The 23,804-nt window shown below is 38.2% G+C and overlaps 1 protein-coding gene across 1 annotated transcript in view; it reads left to right on the top strand.

The window, feature by feature from the left end:
- Positions 1 to 23,804, top strand: part of LOC145998445 (hexosaminidase D-like) — a 104,211-nt gene that overhangs the window by 73,211 nt on the left and 7,196 nt on the right. Inside the window, exon 3 of the mRNA XM_083134860.1 lies at positions 9,728 to 9,796. The gene's annotated coding sequence lies outside the window, so the exon portion shown is untranslated. The remainder of the gene's footprint in view (positions 1 to 9,727; positions 9,797 to 23,804) is intronic.

Below are 23,804 nucleotides of genomic sequence, written 5' to 3'. Positions count from 1 at the left end.
CCAAGATGCACTCCAAAAGCACTTTTTAATTTAACATCAAAATTCTCTTTAACATATGAATTCATTATGTCAAACCAGTTGTTAATTAATGCGAAAAATTCTGCACTTTCAACTTCATTTGGGAATAAATAACATATAGCACTGCTTGTCCTTCTAGAAAATAACTGAGCGGCATAGAATACTCTTTGTCTCTCGCGACCTGATACGCAAATGTGTGCATCCGTTATCGATAAAGGCAAATGAAGTTCACTTTCATTTTTATCTAACACTGACTGTATGACCTTTTTTGTTACGACATTCTGCGATGGCAAGACTAAACCTTTATCAATAAAATGGTTTCTTAGCAATTTAAGCATGTGTGGAGTATCTGCAAATACCCAAATGTTCCGTCCCTTATCATTCGGATTCACAAACGAAGGATGACTCGAAGCGACACCTAATTCTCGCCAAACCCTTATATTTCCACCTCCCAAGTCGGAAACACACGCAACAACTTCATAGCCCGCACTTTGCACTGCTGATATTACTAAATATAAGATCTCCTTAGTCATTTGTGTGTCGAAGTTGTAGTATACAGTTTGTTTCCATGGGGCGTACAACCCGCGAACCAGAATGACCTGTAAAAAAAAAAAAAAAACTTTCTAAAATCTTGTCATTAAAATGTTGAGTTTCGAGCAATAATTACGGTATTAATACTTGATAATAATCTCATTATGAACTACTAATAAATTTAGTACTTCATCCTGATAACACAGTCTATCGAGATGTGTCTTTCCAAATTTTAATATGCATTTTTCATTCTTAATTATGCTATGTAACACTTTTTTAAGGACTTTAAAGTAGTTTACTTCTATTAGAAAAACTTCAGTCAAAAAATTAACGCTGAGTTTTGGTGAACACACCCTAGCAATTTTATTCATATTTTACCTTATATCTTTTCACATTTCCAACACAGTAAGAATACACACGCGCGCACACGCTAACGCAAGATAGAAAAAGATGAAGGTTGCAGCGGAAAAACTCCGCAGTCAATGATGAATGATTTGGATTGATTTGGTGTTTTAAGTCCACTTTATGCACAGTAAGGCTAATCGGGACTGGACCTACAGTTTAAAGTGGGATCCTAACCACTATGTGCCTCCACCGGGAATCAAACCAGGGACCACTTGATTGAAAGGTGACGACTCCAGAACTGCGCCATCGGAAAGGCTCTCAATGATGAATGAATGAAAATGATTACTTGCTCATTCGTTATGCTAGAATTTGACTTCTGTTACGTTCTAACATTATATAAATAACTTGTTAATTCTACTTGTAAGTAAAGTAATAAATTATTTACCTGTGCATTCTTGAACGGTCCCATGACAGTGTCACTCTCAGCATCGTACGCAACTTTGGAGTATATATTCATTTCGTCGAAGCATAATACGCAGCACTTTTGGTGTGGTTGAAGTGATTCTCCATAACTCTTCATAACATCAATAACACTTTTCAGAAGGCCTGGTGTACACTTGAAACTTTTTGTCCAGTGACGCAAAGTGGAAATGCTTGGAAGAGGGATTTTCATATTTTTCCTCATGTAGGTGTAAGCTTTTCTTGACACATGTCTAAGTGCTAATGCACTTACAATATCACTTCTCGACCACAGTTTCGGTCTGCTTTTGTGGCTAAGAAGACATTCGATTTGGTTGGAGGAAAACACTGGTCGAAGAATTTCCCTTACTTTCTTAGACACATTGAAAGCAGATTGCTTTGATTTGTGAAGTTTTACTAACTGTTGCCTCAAACTTTTATTGCTAATTTGTAAATTCTTCACTTTATGTAATAAACGATTGCATTGTTTCTTTACTTTGTTTACTTTCTTAGCACTTTCATCATGTAGTGTCTGCAGTTTCTTTATTTGTTCTTCAGCACATTTTAATTTCTTTGTCAGCGTTTCGAACTCACTATCTTGTTGCAGATTGGATATATTTCCAGTACTCAAAGTCTCTGAATTATGTGCCATGCAAATTCTTTTGCGAGGAGACAACTCTTCAAGTTTTTTCAATGCTCGCTTTCTAATCTGACGTTTATTGGCACGTCCACTTCGATCAATTATGTCATTTGGCTGTTGCACACTACTACAATTCACCACACAACCAGGCAAATTTAAACTTGGTACAGCGTTTTTATTAAGTTGCGGTCTACAGGCAATGCTCAGCAGTTCTGCTTTTAAGTTCCGTTCGTAATCAGCATCCAGAAAATGCGATGAGCACACTGTCGCTGTTTTGGCGTTAACAGGATCTAACCTCTTACACTTTGAAACCCATATCTTGCACGTAATCGGATCCTTTGGGAACGAAAAGTAGCTTACACCTACAGTATTTCTTGCGTTGTTCGGGCACAAAGCAACAGCACAATTGCACGGCATCTTCCTTAAATGTTATTGTTGTTGCAAAAAAAAATTCTCCACTATCACACAAGCTACAGAAAAAGGAAAAACAAGGCACTTTCACACTCTCTCGCACAAATGCAGATCCTATAACAAGCGGAAAGGTCAGTGACAGAGTCACCCCTGTCCTGTGAGTGACGTCAGGGTTGGGACCGCCCACGACCCTCTTTTTTCAGCTTCGGGAGGGAAGACTGCGCTACTTTCTCAACTATATATATACTTACTTTGCCTCCACCCACCTTGCCCCATCAGTTTTGAAACCCAAACGCCACTGAGCATGCATGGCATAAATATTTTACAGTAATATCATATAATATTATATTACGTTATTAGAACACTTCGTACTCGGTAAATAAAAAGGAAAAAATAGTAAGGAAAGGGTGGGATTTGAACCTACGATGTTTCGATCTTCACGAAAACAGTAAAAAAAAAAAACGAGAGTGTTGTCATCTAACAAACTACTCCAGGAGATTTCTAACAGAAAGCTCAGTAAAACACGTTAATCTCAGTTGAAGCAACATTGTGCCGGAGTTTCGAACCATTTTTCGCCAAGAACTAAGGAAAAGACACACTTTGCAGAATCGTTTGGTGTTGTGCAAGGTATCTTTACTAAACATTTTGCACAAAATCATCATAAATTTGCCTTCTTGCATTCAAATGTGACCGCAATTCTTTCCAGGTGGATGAGAACCTGTTCAGTGTTTCACAATGCACATACATTTTCCGATTTTCAAATTCAGAACGAATAATCTTGAAATATTTTCAACATTCGTATTTCTACTTAACATTTTTAGTCTACTCATATATTTTATTACTGCTTAATGTATCTTTACTTTATGGAATGTGAAAGAATGAAAGAAACAATCACGAGCGTTTTCATTCAGGAAGAAGAAATGTTGCAAAGTTGGCTACTCTTAGTTGGCTCTGAAGTGCTATGCTGCCAAATTTACGAATTCCGGACTTTGAAATTTTTCAGGGCGGTCAAATAAGATGTTGCGAAGTGTACAAAGCTCAGTCCCAAAATCTTATAGGGGTGTGTCTGACAGGCGGAGTACACGATTGGCCTCCTTCTTCGTATTTTCATGAAAATTTATGAAATCTCTATGCTCGCACCTGCAAAACACCATGCACATTTTGAAAATGGCTGTCTTAAAATTCTGGTGTCACGTCCGGATAAATTGAATCCATAGAGCATGTTCGCGGCTTATTTGACTTTTCAGTTTCCGTGGTTTTTCAAATGAGCTCAGAATGTATTCTCTAGCATCACGCTAGATGGGAAATCTTTTACACAAAAAAGGACAATATTGAGAATATGCCACAATAACATTCCCCAATGGGAACTCCACTTTTTTGGAGATAATATTGGCAAAAATATGTTTTATATTGCTAAAATATACCTGTGCGATCTGTAACTATTGCCACTTGTCAATAAATGCTATTGGATTGGTGACTTTAAGGGGTACAAGAGGGGTGACGCGCACGACATGCATTAAACTACATAGATATATGTTGCGCGATTTGTGTTGAATCACAAATTTGTAATTTTCACTTCCAGTTGTGTACCTAGGAATTTACTCCGGAGATGTTGTATTTTATGATTTCACTGATCTTGCGGGTTTTTTGAAAGGAAAACTATTGGGACATCCTCTCTCCAAGAGCACACTGTCGACACAAAAATAATTATTGGTGCAATTTCAACAATGGAACTTACGTCACGTCTTTGATTGATTGATTGATTGAATTAGGTTATTTTACGCCGCTTCCGTGCCACTTTTAACTAGTCGCAACGATGAAGATGCCCAGGCCAGAATTCGAACCCGGGATCCCTGGCGTCGTAGCGAGCTGTGCTAACCACTCCGCCATGGAAATCGGCGAATTTACATCACTGCTGGACAGGAATCACATCAAAAGTGAGCATTGTTTTCATAAACAGATGACAGTATCTCTTGCTTTTTTGAGAATTCAGTAGGTGAAATACCTATGTTTCAACCTTTAAAAGATGGTGCAAAATTTATACAATTTTTATTCATTTCACCAATCTTTAAATCTAAATTACCGTGATTGACGACGTATAAGACGCACCTCCATTTTTGTACACATGTTTGAGGAAAAATATCACTGAATATTATAATTGCCAGGCATTGCAATCAGATATGTGCACGTGTCGATCATTTCTTTATCTCGCCTTTATCCGTCTCCATTGTTTATCTCAGTTCATAAATTTATGTAAGCACAATTAATTTCAGTTCTCCAAAACACTTTCATTCAATTCGCGTGCGCATTGTTACTATAATCTGCGATCCTAATATTTCTTCCGTGTGCTGCCATCTATGATTCCTTATTTCAGTCATTGGCCATATGGTTTACATGTGCTGGTACGTAACACTATTCATCTTAGCGACCCCGAAAACTATGGATTCCACACTAATATCGGTCGTTTTCGATTATTTTTACATGTCACCCCTTCCCACCACCACCCCTAGAGGTGCCAGGGGGTGTCTTACCCCCACAGTATTTCTTTCTATATTGCAAGTGAGATGTGTGCCAAGTTTGGTTGATATCGCTCCAGGCGTTCGAGAGTTATGCCGGAACAAACACACACACACACACCATTTATATATATAAAAAAATAAAAAATAGATTTACAGCATTTTAAATGTAAAGTAATATGTACGTCTACTTTCAACAAATAACTTGCCAAATGTAACTCTTTGTCAAAACCCAGACATTCATCTCCAGAACTAAATGAAGAGTCTCTTGAAACCTCTTCTAAATCAGAATCTGAGATCTCACTCAACATATTTTACTCTGTATCATCCAGGGCATTACGAATGCCACACTTGTTAAATTATTTAACCCCTGTCTTGGTTTTCACAGCATCCCGTGAGAGCATTTGCAGAAATTAAGGTAATCAAAAACTGGGAATCGGCGTAGAAGACGCACCCTGTTTTTCAGACCTATTTTTTAAGGGAAAATGTACGTCTTTTACACCAAATCCGGTACTTTTATTGTTTAACATTTATGGACTACTTTCGAGCAATGAATGAGTGATACGTCTACCTTGCGCCAGATATTGATTCGTGCGCCGTAACCACATCTCCAACCTGGTTTTGCATAGTCGCTGCATACGCGAATCTGCTTTCGCTTCGCAACTCGGGAAGTCTGCGCCGCTCGCCTATGATCGATGGGGCTGACTCGGCAGGTTTTCCCTTTTGACAAAGCCCCGTGCAGCCACACGAACGATCAAAGGGAGGATTCAGTTACACACTGTTCGCTGCGATCCTTCAACAATGATCGATGTGCATTGTTGAGGCGATATATATACGTATCTGCACGTGGAGAAACAATGTGTACCAAGAATTTTTTTGTCAATATGTTTTAAAGTAGCGCCTGTTGTACTGCAGACGGCAAGATGGTACACCAAGATTTAAACGGAAGTTGAGGAACCTTAGCCCGCTCTTGGTTTCACTTATCGCACAAATTCTCAAGCACCTTTTCCGTCAAGGCCCGCCCTCCGTCTTCTGACGTCAGGCTAAATGCTAAGTATTTTACTTACTTACATACATACACATACACAAACTCATACATGCATACATAAAGGGTATCCCAACACGAACGCCGGATTTAACAACGTGAAAAAAATATTTCATTTTCATGAAATGGCATATATGTCATTTAGAGGGCACATGTTGCCAGTTAAGTATGAAAAACAATAGCTATCTGTCACATGTCACTCTATCGATGAAATTACTGATGACTTACACAGACTTGTGCCTCGATTTGGCCGATGACACGTTGAATTTCCTCCTTGAGTTCTGGTATTGTTTTCATAAACGTGCGATTTTACATACCCCCCAAAGGAAGAAGTCCCAGGGTGTCAGGTCACATGACTTAGCTGGCCAGTTCTGGTCGCCGTTGCGCGAGAGAACTCTGCTCGGAAATTTGTCGTTCAGTAAGGCAATCGTCTCGTGGGAGGTGTGTCCATCCTGCTGGATCCACAAGTGTTCAATATCCACACCATTCAAATAAGACAACAAATAGAAGACATCATTTCTTAAATATATAGGAACAGTGCCGCCAATCCAACATCAACAAGTCAATGATGCAATTCAAATCCGGCGTTCTTGTTGGGACACCCTTTACATACATGTATGAAAAATTACATAGGCTTACATAACCACGAAACCACTGAGAATATCTAGGCGGCGAAAGTAAACCATATGAAGATTCACGTGAATCCTCAGTCTTTTTCAGTCCGGGACCCACCTTGAAGGAGATTACACTTCATGGGACCCATAAGCATGGGCGCCGGCAGAATTACTTGTAGGGGTGTGCACCCAGTTTATAATCATGTTTTTGCTAACATCGAGTACTTTAAGAAGTCCTCTTTTACACTTGCTTAAACAAATTACACACATTTCATTCTAGAAAAGTAAATATGTACTTTAAAAGACTAATTTACTCTATAACATTAAGTAAACATAGGTGCTGAAATTGAGAGATGCCGGTAAAAAGCAGTGGTAGAGAGCGAATAAGAGAAATGTAGAATTTCGACACTGGTTGAATTTAAATTGTTAAAACAATACATCTTAGTACTTTAAATGTAAAGACCCAGTAAATAAATTTTCGAACCCGAATTCGCAACCCACCAAACGCCCCCGCGGGACCCATCAGTGGGTCGCGTCCCATAGGTTGAGAAACGATGCTCTATAAGGGATTCTAAGCATATGTAATTTTTCAGGTTTTGGAACATCATAGCGGTTTTTCAAAAGGAGAGGAAAATTCGAAAACAACTGCGCTGGCGTCAAAGATCCAGCATCCTGAATGTTCGGCAAACACGTTTAGCCGATTGGTAGTGCAAGGTAGCAGACACATTAGGGGCACATTGTTCTCGCTTCTTTACCGGTCAAAATCCGCACTCTACTTGCAATAACTTTTTTCCCTGTAGCGCTGGATGCTGATGGCTTCACAGAATTATATCCATTGCGGCGAAGTGCTGGTTTCCACTTGTGCCCACCCCATTACAACATCAGCATGGGCCCTGTTCATGAATCATAAATGTTCTTTCAATAAACCGACAGTACTGTTCTAACAAGCCGAAGCACTCGCCAGCAACACAGTGGCTGGTTTTTGATTACAGCAATGAGCGCCTGAATGAAAAAAAAGCCCAGAAGGAAATCGATAGGCATGAAGTGTTGCCAACTCTTTAATGTCAAATCTCACTGAACTTAGGCAAAAGAAAGTTTTTACTAATTTGTTAAGGTAGAGATTGGACTAAGTGGCAAGCTTTTTCCTTATCTCATCTGTTTTAGTCTAAATTTAACTCTTATGAATCTTATCAATACAATGAACTAAACCAGTCGACAAATATGTCATATTTTGTTCACATTATTCCATAATTTGTGATACTTTCTTCGTTGCTCCAACTTTTTTGTATTAATTTCTAGCAGTGTTAGACGTCTGATTCTTGAATATCTTGTTGTGTTTTTTAAAGAGTGAAATTCATGTTTTGTTCATAATAGTCGGCCATAGGGCAGTTTTTTGCCTCTTTAGTCGAATTCTAAGTGATTCAATGCTATTTAATGCGACAACGATAAATGCTAGCATCAATGATGGTTAATTGTGAAATTGATGAATTTGGTGTAAAATGTGCCAAGTCTCTTTTAGAGTCGATACGAGAAATAGGGAAGATCTTTTGGTAATTTTTGAGACGAGCCGAGAACGAGTGTGTGAAATCGAGTGGAGACCAAGAATCTGATCTGCGTCGAGACTTTATTAAATTAGAATATACGAGGGTTGTAAATAACGTAGCGGTAACATATAAGGTGTATGTAAACAAGTGTACGTACCCGGAAACACATCACGTGCCTTCATATAATCCTCGGTCATGTCCGGTTCCTTCTGTGAAACGTGTGAGAACGGTAGAATGCCCTCAGCTGAGTGATTTTTCGTTGAGAATAGCGTTGCAGCGTAAGGACAGGGTTACTTTATTAACAACCCTCGTATATGTGAAAATTTCGCTTAACCCAAAAAATGTTTTTCTACTATGTGGTATTCGATGTACAAAATCTTATGTTTTTAGTTTGTTATTATAAGTTTAATCAGTTTGCGACAATTTGCACTTTATGCACAGGATAACCGGGACTGGTCCTACAGTGTATTGGTTGATTTGGTTTATTTTCTTTCGCTTTTCTGCCACTTTTGGTGAATCGCGAAGATGAGGATGAGTGATATGACACCCAGCCTGGGATTCAAATCCAGGACCACTAGCATCGTAGCACGGTGTGCTAACCACTCCACCACGGAAGTCGGCGACCTACAGTTTAAAGTGGAAACCGAACCACTACATGCCTCCAACGGGTATCGAACCCGTTATCTCTTGCACCTCTTGATTACAAGGACGGTTTCGAACGTGGACTGATGCACGATCCACTCCACCGCACAAGCCGGCCATTGTTTAATGAAGTGCAGAAGTGCCAGTAACATTCTATGATGAATCCTATTTATAGAAAAAGCCATCTCCACACCTTTGTTTTGTTGTTTGAATCCGATGCTTCATCTCATCTCCAATAGATCAATCACTCTACGTTCCTTAGCAACCGGTTCATAAATCCAGTTATTATTCAGCAGACGACAGAAGATAATCATAAAACAGCTTCCTTTTGTAGTTTTCCATACTCCCTGTGCCTCTCGGTATGCGCTCGAAAGAGATAATTGATTCTTGGAACTCGTACTGCTGTCCCTTAATAATACGTTCCAAGAATAGCTTCTATTCCACATGCAACCCAATAACGTTGGTAGCTTTCTACCTTTTGATTTGCCTTCCTGATCGTGGGAACGTATTCTGTATGCAACAGTTCCCCTTAACACTAAATGTACTTTCCAAAGTTTCGTTGCATTGACTTGATTTCGCTCAAACGCATTACCGAACCTGTACTCAAAAATTTCAACCAACAATCTATAAGTTTTGTCGCCTTAACTGATTTCGTTCAAATGCATTACCAAACCTGTACTCAAATGTTAAAATTTTCAAACAACAATCTCTAAATTAAGTGCATGTGTCGTGGCCAAAAAAATGGTTACTTGCCCCCTCTTGGCCTCCGCTTCTCCTAAATGATGCACTATTACTCATTGCAAAAAAAAAAATGTAGCGAAAGTGATGCTCTAACCATCCTATGAGTTTCGCTCCAATAATGAAGTCGGAATTTTCAGAATTGACTGAACTTATTTTTTGATCGACCCTCGTATATATAAAAATATTGCTCTACTAATATAATTCCTTTTCTTTCGTTACAGATGCAATTAATCCCACACATACAGGATAATATGAGTGTGAAGTGTGCGCCTTCCTTGCCGCGTTGAAAGGTACGTATAAGTGTAGTAGTTAGTTCATATTATTGCCGTATGCGGCGCTGATACATAGTTGAACGTAGAGTCCCTGGATGTATGACGTCAAGTCATATATCCAAGGACTCTAGTTGAACCTATGAATGACGTCATATATTAGTACCAGCGACTGCCATATTGTAGATGAAGCAGAACGTGTGGCATCAACAATCTAATTTTTGTAATTTATTTGCACGTAGTGGTTAGCTTTAGGTACTATCATTTGAAGGAAGAGGCTTTGGGGTTCATAAATATTTGAAAAATAAAAAGTATCTACAAATGAAACTCAAAGTAAAATTTTTTCACAAGTGTTTCCAGCTTTACTGATTTGAAAGTGAAATTAAAAGTGTGAAGGGACAAAAACAACACAGTATTTACCTTTAAAACTGCAATTAAAAATTACATACAGTAAAACCTCGTTAATCCGGACCCCGATAAGCCGAACTTCGCTTAATCTGGGACAGGCAAAAGGCCCCCTCCCAAAAAAAGCAGAATGCAAGGTTTTAAATGTGGCTAGAAGTCAACAAGAGAACTTCCCAAAGAAAAGGCAGTCAACCACTGATGAAATTCTGTTTCCCGCAGACTTTGTACTGTAGGCCTACTATATAGTGTATTTAGGCCTATGCCCTTTAAACACACCATAATACACGTGTTTTATTGCTATAAACGGAGTTTTAATGCACTTTCTACTGTTCTTTTAGGTTATTTCAGTTAATCCGGACTTTCGTTAAACCGGTCAATTTCCGCCCCCCCCCATTAGTCCGGATTAACGAGGTTTTACTGTACTTATATACTCATTTCACCTTGTATATTTTCCTTGACAAAATGCTGTAGTACAATTGTTTAAAAAATTAACAAAAGATGGCACACCAAAAGAAATGAAATATCCAATACATTATCAAGTGTTTTCATCAATTACGCCCATTTCTATTGATAGATCATCTCTTAATATCAGTAATGGGTCATATTTTACTAAAACTAAACATATTTAAGTGAACTAAAACGACTAGGTTAGTTACTACGATGGGATGAAATGATGAAGAGGAAGATGGAGCAAAGCCGCATTCATGTCTTACTCGGGATACAAACCTAGAACCAACGATTCCTAGCGCGCTACTGTAACCACTCTACCAGGGAGGTCGGCTCTGCTCTCTTCTCGCAGCCATTCCTAATACAAAGGCATAATTCTCTTAGACACTCATAAAATTAGCCGAGCGACACGCCTCTGAATGCTAATGCTTTGAGTGTGTTGTTTCGTGTTCCGAAACCAAGCCTCATGTAAATTTATGTTAATTAACGTTTGCTGGGTGTATATAAAGGGTGTGTCGGGATTACGGGGCTATCTGAGACAGTGTGAAGCGCAGCGGCGAGCTGTTTTTGTTTCCAAACATCTGCACTTTGTCTGACGACGGATAGATGGCGGACCAAGCAGTGAAATTTATATGCGGATATAGCAAGGCGAAATTTATTTAGAGGGGTCCCTGGGGGATACCTAACCAACACGATTATATGACGTCATGTAGAAGTCCAGCTACAAGATGGTATACAAAAAAGCAAAATTGCCTCACCAAAACAAGTGAATGTTTATGAGCAAGGAGGGTTATAATAACAGTATATGAAAACAGAAGTTTCGGGTGTTGTTGCTTTCCAAAGATACAGCATTCCGAACTTACTCATATTTCACTTTTCATGAAAAATGGACAACATGACCTTGAAATTTGACATTTTCTACAGCAAAGTGAACATTTTTTCAAGGTTTCAAAATTGCACAATATTCATTTCTCATGACATACTTCAACATACTTGCAGAGAGGACCTCGGGCCATTCATTCTCCATGTTTATACAAATTTTTAAAAAGAACCAATTATTGAAACATTTCACCGAATCTATTGTCGATTTATCTTGTAATTAGAGCACTATAATTTGGCTTGGCCTATTGAGTTCTATAAATAAATAAATATTAATTACTACACAATAAATACTGACTAAGACAGAATGTCTCTGTTGATGTCTAAACTGAAGCTCAGTCCTTACTATCAGTTTTTACATTTTCTTACATTTTGAGTCTTAAGTTAAGTTTTATTTGTTATTCGGCTTCAATTTAGATAATTATTGTCTCTATGTAATGAAGAATTAAGTAATGTAAATTACATGGAACAACAATAATCAATGAAATTCAGTGAGGAGTGGAAGCTCAGACTGTTTGAATTTAAATGCCTCTTGACCATGACACATCTACATTATATTATGAAAGCTTACACTATTTGGAGCATTTCTAAAAAATCCTGAAGTTGACAGGTGGCATCGTTCCCGAGATATATCGAATTAAAAATATCCAATATGGAGGACTCTTTTCAAGATGGCGGCCATTAGCACGGGCGATTGGCTACTCGACTCAACATGTCTTAAGCGGTATAACAATTTTACCGTATATGTTTGTCCAAACAAAATGTCGAATGAATGAAAAAGTATTTACTACAAGAAGTACACTTTTTACATTTGTGTGTATAAAGTATACTAGTTACGAATAATTATTAAAAGATCCAGAACGTTTTGGTGTAAGTTCTAGCCATGGGTGACGGATGGGTAGTCAGCTAGTGGGTCAAGCACCCAACGCACTAGGCACCAAGGTCTCTATTCTCGCGAATAGTTGCAACTTGCAAGTATGAAATACGTAAAAGTTGGTTGGTATCTTCTAACGTCCGCTATTCTGAAGCGCACAGTTCGCCACTGGATATGCCTGTAGAACAATTTACACGAGGGCTGCCCTTAGGAAATGCGGGACCCCGTGTGAACTAAATGCGCTACTATTTTATATTTTGAAAATGGTGTCACGTGCCAGTTTCGATGACACAATGAAAGTTGCAAGGATGAATGGTTTCTCGGAATCGACGAGAGATGGCAGCACGCTATATAAAGAGGAGAAAAGGAAATTATAAAAAACTTAGAGCGGAGAAGAGGGATTATATATATTATAGTAAATTGAGAAATATATAAAAGAAGAGTTCAAATACTATAAAAGAAATAAATAGAATGTTGTGTATATATTGTAAATTAAAATAATTAAGAATATGGCCGCATATGAAATGTTTAGGAAAGTTATTAAGTAAGCGAACGAATTCAGAAATCTATCTCTTTTTGATTCTCTGGCGAGGAGAACGTCGCCATGTTTTGGTTGTTTGTCCCCGGTATCAAATTAGACGCCCCGACGCACTTTTCGGTTGCGCTCTTTATTAGTCGCACTGGGCCATTGGTAGCGCTTGTTATTAGCGATCCTGGTTATTCCCCTTTGGTCGTTAAATAGGAGGTGGCGCTATTGTCAGTTTAGTCGACCCTACTGTTTCTACAAGTATAGCTTGTATTGTTTGCCAAAGAAGCGGGGAAAGCGAGCGCATAAATAAGATTACGCTTTAAAAAAGAAAGATAACATATTAAAAGAAGAAGAAGCCTTTTTGATAATAAAAGAAGAAGAAGCCTTTTCCATATTAAAAGAAGAAGAAGCCTTTTGATAATAAAAGAAGAAGAAGCCTTACGATAATCAAAGAAGAAGAAGCCTTGTTGATAGTCAAAGAAGAAGAACCCTTTTCGATAATCAAAGAAGAAGAAGCCTTTTTGATAACCAAAGGAGAAGAAGCCTTTTCAATTATACATATATATATATATATATATATATATTTTTTCTCTGTATTTTGTATAGTTCTCAGAATATAGGTCCGCATTTAACTATAGCCTCTTGGCTATAAAACGCTTTCTTATTTGGAATTCTCGAATAAAGAACCTATCCCCCTGAGATTAAGATGTCTGTAGCCGTAGTAAATAACATTTAAGTACGTACCCCCAAGGGGCGTGGCAATGGAAAGTACTAGCTAAAAACTAAAGCTACAAGGCTTCTCAAAAAGCTAAAAACACTGCCATCACCTCCCAACATGGATGACAAGGAGTCTGAAAGAAGAAAACTTGAGGACATTTTGGGAATAATCATAAAATACAGTGCTCTTGCATTAAGGATCAACCTGTTTTCCTTCTCTCCCTCTGTTTTTTTTAATAAATTAGACAAGGTGGATTGATTTTAAACCAGGTTGATTTAAATCACTTTACATAAAAAAAATATAAAATAATGTACATAAGGATTTTGTAGATATCAGAATCACTTTTCGTGAAAGTACATTAATCTCATAATCATTTAATAGTGTTTATTAGGCTCTAAGAGAGGAAAAGAACGGAAATAAAATATATGTACTGATGGGGTGAAGCTCATACGAATGAATTTATGTAATATGTAAACTATAAACACACTTAAATCCTCTTGATTTAAAATTCAATAATTTTTATAGGCAAAAGTAGCAAATATTTTTTGTAGAAAAACATTCAAAATACCAATCATGTTAAACCATAAATAGTGTCATTATCATTAAGGGCAGCTAATATTTTGCAAACTATCATTTACAAACACTTAAAAAAATACTTTAAGTTACAATTATAGAGTACATCCAGAATGTTTTATTTTCACTGGAAGAGAAGTTACTGGAATTATGTATTATAGGTTCATTAACACATTCAACAAACATTTCCGTAGTAGGTTCATATATACAGTATCAGAAACAGAAAAATGTATATTTTACATATATTTTTTTTATTTGCTTCAAACTGTTCAAATATTTTACAGAGCCGTTTACTAGAAAAAGCCTTTCGAGATATATATATATATATATATATATATATAAACGCATCTATATGTATGGTGCCAAGAACCATACCAGCAATTTTAAGCGTGTTTTTTTAAAAAAAAAATAATAAAAGAATCGATTTAAATTTAAAAAATCCGATTTTAATAAGAAAAAATCATCAAGAATGATTTTTATGCACCCTGAAATTAGGTTTGGGAAAATTGAACTGGAGGTTCTTCCATATAATATTAAGACCTTTTCAACCTCTATTTCATCTGGTGGACTTATTAAGTAAACTAATACCTCATTCTTCGAAATGACAGGAAGCAGGTTTTGTTTCATGGCTGGTCCACAGGCCTTGCAGAAAATCTTGACTTTCCATTTGAACGAGTCACCAGAGTCAATATTGGTAGTTGCTGATGGCGATCTTGTTGCAGAGGAAAAATATGTTATTAGCCACGTAAGAGCTGGCTGGAGAGTTCGTGTCTGGTGCACCGTGATTGCCAGCTTCAACCACATGGAACATGGCGCTTGTTGTGTAAAGTCCTCGTGGATTGTGAACGTAAGTTGTTCTCGTTTGTGTCACGCACTTCGGGAAAGAGCAGGAGGAATGGCAAAGCCGTAAAGTGGGGCAAGTTCTCCTTTGGAGAAAATGCTCCTGTGTGTGAAAAAAACTATAGTCTACGCAGATACGAGGGCTGGTGCATAAGTCATGGTTGTAGTCTGTGAACACGTCACTAGATGGCAGTGTGCTGAACGGTTATTGTACAGAGGGCAGTGGTAATTCATTGTTGAGTCAATCGCCGTGCCACGTCGTGAACGTTGTTCGTGTATCAAAATGGTTGTTCTTCGGGAAAGAAATGCCAGAAAATGCCACAGGGAGCTGATCGAAGCTGTGGGGAATAATGCCCTACCGTATGCGCCTCTTTTGTTCCTGTAATGCTATTGTATGCTTTCTGACTAGTAAACACATGTGGCACGATGCTATCTTTAAGGATGTTTAGTTCGCTTCTCTATCTTACATCTGGTACATATGATCTGCACTGCCTCTTTCCATTTGTATATTTCCGATTTTCTTGCCGGTCCCGCATTCCAGCGAATACAAACATAGTTGGCTCCAACCCTCGTATAAGAGCTGAGCAGTGATTATAACAGCCATATTGATACTATTTTGATGGTGCTGTTTGTGTACTGATTGCAGGAGATAAAACTAAACACGTTTGTTCAGTTTTTATGTTCGCAAACTTCCTTTTCTTTGATAATCGCGTTTCTAATTTACAATATTACTTCAGCATCAACTGTGAATCACAATGTTTTCACTTCTTTCTTTGTGACGTAATATGTTGTTGTTTGAGTCCCTGTTTTGATCATGTAGTCTAATCGAGATTGGACCTACAGTTTACACTTCTGGATTGTAACAACCCCTATTGACTAGACTTTCAATGGGCTCATTATAACCCAGAAGTGTCCGGGACTCGAATGTTGAATACTTTGGTTACAAGGAGACTGTATTCCCATTACGCTGCAGGAAAGGTTCAGAACGTACTCGTAGTGCATAGTCTGTACTCGACAGGGGTCCCGGATTCGAATCCCGGCATGGGTGTTCTTTGTGGGCGTCCCTTCATCACATCCTCACCCATCCTAATTGTCGCGATTATCCAAAAGTGGCAGAGAAGGGTCGCCAAATAGCACAAATCAAAAACATTTCAGTTTTTTTTTTGTTTTTTTTGCACCGGAACGCACGTGCACATAAAAAAATCATGCATTCAGGAAACTCGCAACAGCATATTTTTGGGTTGGTAATCACATGCATGCCCTAGCGTGCGGATTTCAATACCAGCATTTCCTGCACGCATTGAAGGCACATGCCGCTCTAAATGAAGACTCCGTCAGATGGGCCGAGTGCCAAATGAGCAGCCTGCAAATTCCCTTTGCTATTTGCAGGCGAGCCAAACGAGTCCTTTACTCTGGGTGAAAGGGGTAATAAACCACGAGTGCTGCCCGTGCATCTCGTTTTCGCTTTAAGCAGACGTGTGCCCGACAGAAGTTCCTCGTATGGGATATAAGTGGGCTGGAAAGCCCAAATGAGAGTTTTCGAAAGTTCAGCTCTTTTGGGGGAAATGAAACGTGGGCTGTTTGTAGTTTCGTGTTCGTTCTTACCTCGGCTCTCCGGAAAATTACAACGATTTTAGAGAGTGACGACATAAAGACGGAACTTGACAGAGTTGTAGGGCCTCACCGGTGGCGTCGTTACCTTGTAATCAAGGGGTCCGTGGTTCGATACCCGGTGGAAGCACACAATAGTTCATATTCCACTTTAAACTGTAGGTCCAGTCCCGATTAGCAGATTTGCATCGCGCCAGTTCCAGTACTTCGAATCATGACCCTACGATAGCATGTATCATCCGTTTGTATCTGTTCATCATTCATACTCATCGTTGCGATTAGTCCAAGAGGTGGAAAAGCTACATAAAGTAACCAAAGTAGAAATATGGTTGTTATAACCCTAAAGTGTCCCTGATTGTACAGAGTTTTCCGGATGTTCTGTTACCCCCAAGTGGTTATCACAGTTTGTTCTCTGCCTTAAGATGGCTAAAGCCAGCTTTAGACGAAAGCATTTCCTTTAACATGTTTGCTATCATAAATGCTATGTAAATGCTTCCAAAAATCTTATAGCAGATAGCACTTTACACGCAAGCATTTCATGTAACTTCTCAGCTAGCTTTTGCGATTACAATGTATAACATATGCAGCATGAAAGGAACGTCGAGTTACACACGCCATCTATGCTGAGTGCACTTTGTTTACATTTGAAACAACTAAAATATTATTCCATACGTGTACAGTAAACGTTGTAAAGTATGTATTTAAACAGCGCCATTGTTCTGTACCTAATAACGGTTTATACGAAATATTATTCCTCTCGGTTGAGTAGTTATCGGCTTTTAAACATGTGAAGTGATACATTGTTTACATCTCACGCGGCCGCCATTACATGTCCGCTCGTGACATAGAGATCTATTCTGATTGGTTATATTAAGAAAAATGCTACGGAAATAGGACGGATTCTGTAGTTGAGAAATGCCATGAAACATGCCATAAGATTTCTCACTTTACACGGTAGTATTTTGGTCATGTCAGAAATGTTAAGAAAAATGCTTGCGTCTAAAGCGGGCCTAACAAAGTAACTATAGTGGATGAATGGTGAGCAGCATGTGTATGGACACATGAACATCCACAGACCAGTAAAACAATAAGGAAAGTGCAGTATGACTTGACTGCAAAGTTTAGCAGAGGCCCAACCGAGACAGACTGTAATCTCACACAGAACATGCAGGCAAATTATTTGTGTCAAGAAAATGGCGGAAGTCATACTGATCTTCTGGATCGGTAACTTTGTAAATTGTTCTCAGCAACGTAACTAGATATTTTGGCGCCCTGTCCGCTCGCACTACGAAGCTCCTACATTTTAGGTGCGTCCTTCGGTATTTTCTTCTTATGCCATGGTTTGTGATATTTATATCCTAAAAATTTAAACGAGCAAACAAAGATTGAATTGTAAAGTCCACTTTACCAACAGATGGGATAATCGGTACTGGACATACAGTTTAAACTGAGACCCAAACAACTGTGTAGTGTGCCTGGGGCTTTGATTACAGGAGGAGGCCAGGATACAAAGAAAAACTTATTAAAATAATATAGGTTATATGTAAATATTCGTAATTTGCATTTGTGATTTAAAAAAACAAGTTTAGGATATTTAAGAATATTTCAGTTGTCTTAATGACTGAAGAACGTATATATAACGTACTATAGCTCGACCACAAGGAAAGAAACCTTCCGTCAAAAGCGTTCGCGCATCTTCCCTGCCGTTATCGGTGCTCAGGACAGTGTTGCCAGGTCAGACTTGAAAAAATCGGGAGATTGTTTCTTGGGAAACCAGAAGATCTGGTACAAAATCCGATGATCTAATAGTAGCGGATGAACGACATTCTCGGAGTTCCACTCTTTCTCTCCACTCCATGTTCAAGTAAGATGAGCAGGAAACGTGGCTTTGAGCAGGCCGTTGGAGGTGCCATAGCAATAGTTTATTATGGAATTCTCCCGAGAAATCAATAGGTCTGGCAACACTGACGTTGCCCGCGCTAAAGGCTCCTTCCCCCTGTCCTTTTCCCCAGCGCAATGAGGTTCTGCGCAGGTTTCTTTCCTTGTGGTTCCACTATATAACCAGGGTTGTTAAAGGTCCGGGAATTTTAAATAATTTCAATTCCGGTCCAGGAACTTATTTAAATACAGTCAGGAACCCTTTTTTCCGGCTGAATTTAAATACGGTCCAGGAACTATTTTCCGGCTCAATTTAAATACGGTCCAGAAACCTCTTTTCAACGAAACAATACGCAACTTGTACCGAATTTAAATTGTGTGAGAAAAAAGGTTCCAGTCATGCAGTGGAACCCAATAGAACCCATTAGAATTTATGGATTCCTGGACATTTAACAACCCTGACTCTAACTAGTTCTTTGCGAAACAGAAAACTCCAGTAGTGTGTTAGCAGAATATACCTCTGGTAAGTGTAAATTTCTCCGTCGTACATTCAGTGTTGTCCCTTTTTTTTAATAAAAAAAATCTTTGATTTGCCCAAGGACTAATTTCCCCCCTCCTCCAGCCTGCTCCTTGCTACTTGGTGTGGTTTGATAGCTAATGGTGTAACACCAAAACTAACGTTCTGCTACCCTCACTTTTCGTGCCAACTCACTAGCAGGAATAGGATAATAATGATCTGGTGCCGTTGATCTTCCCTTGCTTTGATGCGGAGTAATGCCTTTGTTTTGATCTTGAACTTGGCCTTCTTTTTTTATACTCGGTAATAAGATATATCAAGATTTTTTCCCCCTCGGTGGGTTCTAAAAGAGTGGTTCTCAGAAACCGTGACGCGGGTCACTTAAGAACTCTGAAAGACTTTGGGGAAATTTTCTCAGTGGTACCAACCTAGCAAATATATTTTCTCCCATCTTCCGCAGTTGCTTACCTTGCGGTTCCCACCATTTGGTTACCAGTGGTTGAAACTGCTATTCTCTGCATATTCCCATCACTAGCGTACGCAGGATTTATTTTCGGGGGGGGGGGCTTGTAAAACAAAAGTGGATATCACATAGCTGCTTTCTAGGTAGAGACTTGATAAACTATAACATACCTAGGTATTTTGAAGTTACCGTTCTTAACCTTCGTTTTAAAAGTTTTTCAAACATAAAAATGGTAATCTATGGTTCATTTTAATGGGAGTTTGCAACCGGATTTAAATGTAAACGAATATAATATTCAACAAAACCGTACCAGATTATCTCACCACGGAACAACGAGTAGGAGGTGAATGGCGAACGTACAGTGGGATCCACTAGTATTGCTCTGCAAATTGTCCATGACTATTTTCATTAATTTTTCTCTTACATCCTTTGTGTTTTTAAGCGATGGATTTTTATGTATGCTTGTGCAGAAGTTGTCAACAGCTTGTTTTGAGTTTTCTTTTAATTCTTGAAGCTCTTATTGGGTCAAATAAAGTGCACGAACATGGTGATGGACAATTTGCACGGCAATACTCATGGAGCCCACTGTACACTAGCGCACACATGGACAGGAAAAATACTACGTCACAAGAAATAGCAGCCTGTGTTACGAAGATTAATGTATTGTTCCACTAAACAAATAGGAGTATGTCAACTTACACAGTACACATAAGAAAATAACTGTTATATCGAACGAAGTCCGCTAAACGAAAAATTTCACACGACCATCTCTTCTCAGTCTTCCATTGCGCTAGTGTTACCAGGTCCTATTTCAAATAGCTTTCTACTTTACGTTTACAATATTACTAACACTAAGCAGTAGTATAACCAATCTGGTTGTAAGTTTGCATTTACCAGTTCGTTTTCCCCCGAGTTCTTTACTGCTTTCATTTGAAAATGTTGCTTTCTCAAAATTTCTGGAGGGGCTGTACGCCCTGCGTATGCCAGTGATTCCCATGCAATGTTGTTTTTGATCTGCACAGAAGACATGGCCGATGAACCCGTATACGCAGTGCACAGTGGAGAACCACGTGACTGCGGCAGCCAATCTGTGCTCTTTGTGAAGGTATGGCCATCAGAAATTCTGGCAACGTCATTGACGTGAAGCTTTAAGTTGATGGTAGTTATAGTAGCAATAATATTTTCAATTTGACTGACCCTCCTAAACAGGGTGGATAAAAATTATGATTTTTTTATTAAAAAAAATTAAATCGATTTTTTTAAAAAAAGCACCCTTAAAATTGCTTGTATGGTTTTTGGCACGATACATATAGCTATGTCTTTTATAGAAATACTTTTTCTATAAGACGGCCCTGTAAAATATTTGGAAAGTTTAATTAAAGCAAATAAAAAAAATCATGTGTAAATATACATTTTTCTGTTCCAGATACTGTATATATGAACTTACTATAAAAATGTTTGTTGATTGTGTTAATGAAACTATAATAATTTCAGTAACTTTTCTTCCAGTGAAAATAAAACATTCTGGATGTACTCCATAATTGTAACTTAATATATTAACTTAAATATTTTTAGTCTTCGTAGTTGAATTTTGGAGATTTCTTCGATGATAGTTTGAAAAATATCAACTACCATGTATATTTACAGTTTAATAATAATGACACTATTTATGGTTTAACATGATTAGTATATTGTTTCTTTCTACACAAAATGTTTGCTATTTTTGCCTATAAAAATTTATTGAATTTTAAATCAAGAGAAATGCGTATCATTCTAGTGAATGATACGAATGTGTGTTCACATTTCCTTTTGTATGAGCTTCACAACATCAGTACTTATATTTTATTTCCTTTATTTTCCTATCTTAAGAGTCTAATAAACACCATTAAATGATTATACGAGATTAATGTACTTTCACCAAAAGTTATTCTGATATCTACAAAATCCTTATGTACATTATTCTATAAATTATTTATTTAAGGTGATTTAATCAGTGATTTTTTTAAAAAAAATCATCAGATTTAAATCAACCTGATTTAAATGAGTCAAAATGGTGGAATAAAATAACTCTAAACATTATTGTGCATTTAGTCCTGTTCTGGATATTAGGCTAGATACTCACTCATAGACTCTGACCAGTGACCACTAGTCTCCACCAGTCTACATGGTCTCAAAAGTAACAGATACATGAGTGGATGATTCTGAATTGCATTTATCCTTCTAATGTTCTTCTACAATATTGTGATGATATGGATGCAATATGTGTAAATTAAATTGGTGCAGTGATGAATACAAAGAAGCTGACATCTGCGTTGGAGTGATTTTGTGTAATGCACTTCGAAGCCAGGAGGTCCCAGGTTTCAATCTTGTGTAAGGCAGGGATGTATCATGGTATATTTAATCACATCTTCATGTATTCTCATCGCCACAATTAACCTAGATGTGCAGAAAAGTAATGCCTCACTCTCTCCACAGCTGGTGGGGAGCGATGGCATGTCCCCAGTTAAGAAAATTTTCATAGAGCATCCCCCATCTGGGATAATTTTCGTAGGCATCCCTACACCTACTACACTGCCTCCATGTTGACCTATACAAGCATGCCCAACCTATCCCCAATCTCGAAAAAGCATCCCCCAGCTAGGAATTTCCATCTACGCACGGTACAGCGCTCGGAACATACGGAAACTCGGTTTTCCGTCTGCCAGTTAAAAACGCGTCGTCTGATTGTGCTCAAATGCAACATCCTGTCCTTTGAGATATCTAGCGACTGTGCCAATTTCAGCTACATTTATGGATTTACGGCAGCTGTCGCTCTAAAAATTGATGACCCTCCTCCCCCACGCTCCTCCATAAACCAAGCTCTATTATGTTCGTAAAAAAAATATTGTAGTTCAACTAATCGCGTAATAGTTCTACGAGTTTCGTTCAGTCAACTTTTTTTGTGCGTCAAACTCTTCGTTGAAATCGCACAATTTAAATGTTTATACATATATCTGTATAAGGTAGGTGAATCATAGGTAGCCCGTGTTCCCAAGGTGGCCCACATTACAAAAATCATTTTAGTATTTAACACAGCTAACAAATGGTACTATATTAATATACCCGGCCCCCCTCAGGTGCACCATGCAGAAAACGAACTGTCTCCGGCTGTCAGTAACCATTTTATTCCAGTTATTGTGGAACCCCTGGCATCATTTTCTAAGCCAACTATAAGCCGTTGGCCAGCTTTGGGACCAATGTGCCACCTTGGGAACAGATGTAACGGTCTTGTAATTCTTTTAAGTTACAAGCAATGTTAGAAAATATCCATTTAGTACACGTTGTTGATTAGTTATAGAAGTTATTTATTTTAATTTTAGAAATTTCTCTCTCATTAGAGATTTGTAAATGGCCCTAGAAGCTTAACTAGGGCCACTTTAGGTTCACTTATATTAAATTGATTATAAATGGCATACAAAGTGATTATGGAATAAAATTAAGGTAATTTTAACCATTTTTTCACATGCGCAGGAAGTTCGTAGGGGATCAATATGACCATACTTTTCTTACGTTCTTTTACTTTTTAAGGAGGACTCTACCAAGTGTAATGCGTGAACTCTAGCCGTATAAACACGGTCACCTTCTTGGGTTGCTTGAAAAAGTCGCATAGCAACTTTGATGTAAGGAAACTGTTCACATTCCTTCCATTCCAATTTAGTATTCTCTTTTCAGAGACTAGATTCTCGGACAATAATTCTCGGCCTCGTCTCAATTAAAGGCTCGGCTGGACCTTGGCCTATGCCAGGGCAGCTTTTTTTTTCTCGAATTTTCCTCTTTAGACAAACCGCTATGATATTCCAAAATCTGAAAAATTGCATATGCTTAGAATTTCTTCTTGAACATTCACGTTGTGGTTCATGTGGCTTGCTTTCGCTGTTGTCTTAGATATTAGCAATAGTATAATAGGCTTACGTAGCAAACGAAACTATTGCCAATATCTAAAGCACGATCGCTCGAAATTATATTTTTGTATTTTCCGTCGAAAGGCAGGGAGGGTCACGTGAACCCTTGAACCAATGGATCATCTTAGTGGTGACGTCACAGCAGACGACAAACCAGGATTTCAGTCTAAACAATGGGCCAGCATGTTTTTCTCCTATCCAAATCAATGGGATTTTCCATCGAAAGGGGTAGCTTTAATTATTGTGACAGGAGTCATGAAACAAAATTATGATGCGTATCGTACATCAATGTAAAGATGAGATTTCGGAGAATACGTCTATATGTCACACATACCTTACAGAGAATAAAGTGAA

The sequence above is a fragment of the Lepisma saccharinum genome, chromosome 1 (assembly GCF_977018435.1).
Source record: "Lepisma saccharinum chromosome 1, izLepSacc3.1, whole genome shotgun sequence".
Lineage (NCBI taxonomy): Eukaryota > Metazoa > Arthropoda > Insecta > Zygentoma > Lepismatidae > Lepisma > Lepisma saccharinum.
The sequence above is the reverse complement of the archived record's forward strand: the minus strand, read 5'-3'. Positions and strand labels throughout refer to the sequence as shown.